The 1307-nt window shown below is 33.1% G+C and overlaps 1 protein-coding gene across 2 annotated transcripts in view; it reads right to left on the reverse strand.

The window, feature by feature from the left end:
* slc6a4a (solute carrier family 6 member 4a) overlaps positions 1-1307 on the reverse strand; it is a 31013-nt gene that overhangs the window by 12748 nt on the left and 16958 nt on the right. The window lies entirely within an intron of this gene.

Here is a 1307-nt window from a genome sequence, read left to right on the forward strand (position 1 = left end):
TTTATTTGTTTATTTATTGTCCTTGTTGATATATTTAAATTAGGAGTGAAATCAGTGGCCAGTTAATTTATCGGCACTGATTTCCTTAAATTTGGGTGATCGTCCGATACTTAAGACGAGAAGCAGATCTTATGCACCTTTGCAAAGATGTAAAAATCAGCCACTGTCCCTTTTTGTTAAAACTATTTTGTATTGTTTAATGTTTATCAATAAAATAGGATTTGAACGTTGATGGTGTATTGTGACCAAAATCGGAATCGGCAGGTCAGGCTTTTTAGGTGATCGGCCAGAAAACTGCAGCCGGTGCTTTAATTTAAATGATTTTGTGTAAATAAAGCTTGTGCTCATGACTATACATACATTTTTAAAAACTGTATCTTAAACATATACTTATATTACATACATTCTGTAATTGTAACAATTAGATATTAAATTAAACCAGATGTATGACCAAAACTGAATGCAGAGTAAGCAATGCAATAACACCATTCTGAACGTTTTCCATGAGCTCAAACAATAATATTTGTTGAAATCAGATTTAAATCAAAGTTAACTCAGCAACTATCACAGTTTGTGGAGGATTGAAGCCAACCTGCACACAGTGAGGCCGTCGTGGCAGCAAAACGTACAACTCAAGGAACACAAAGAGGAGCGAGAACTCAGGTTGGAACCAAAACGAGTTGGGTGGAAACACAATGCACTAACAACAAGACACAGAATAAAAAAAGAAACAAAAACGAGGGATAAATGACACCTGGGGAGAAACAACGAGGCTCAGGTGAGGCTGGGCAGGAGCAGAAACTGACTGACTGAGCTGATGAAAACAGGGATCACAAAGGAAAAACAAGACACAGATCAAAATCTGAACTTAAAAACTGGAAACACAAGAACCCAGATCATAAACCATGAAATCAATCTGAAAGATAAACTCAAGGAACTAAATAAACCTGGAAAACGTGAATCCTGACAGAAACAAATAGGATATAAGAAATTTTATCCTAATAAATAACAGATGTTTAAAAGCATGTAAAGAATGTTTTCTCCATATTCACATACAAACGGAAAACCAAAACCCTGCAGTGAACCTGGGAATTGAACTAAAAACACAATTTATTCAAACATCAGGTTACTTTTGACAAAAAGCAAAACTGATAAAATTTAAAAAGTATTTCATGACATACATATTTTAAGAGTTTTTAAAAATCGTACAACTTTATTTTCTAAACGAGTGCAACTTAAAAATGTTAAGATAAAAGAAAAATGCTTGTTTTTTTATTAGAAAACATTTATATATATATATATATATA

This window comes from Austrofundulus limnaeus, unplaced genomic scaffold (genome assembly GCF_001266775.1).
Source record: "Austrofundulus limnaeus strain Quisiro unplaced genomic scaffold, Austrofundulus_limnaeus-1.0 Scaffold334, whole genome shotgun sequence".
Taxonomy (NCBI): domain Eukaryota; kingdom Metazoa; phylum Chordata; class Actinopteri; order Cyprinodontiformes; family Rivulidae; genus Austrofundulus; species Austrofundulus limnaeus.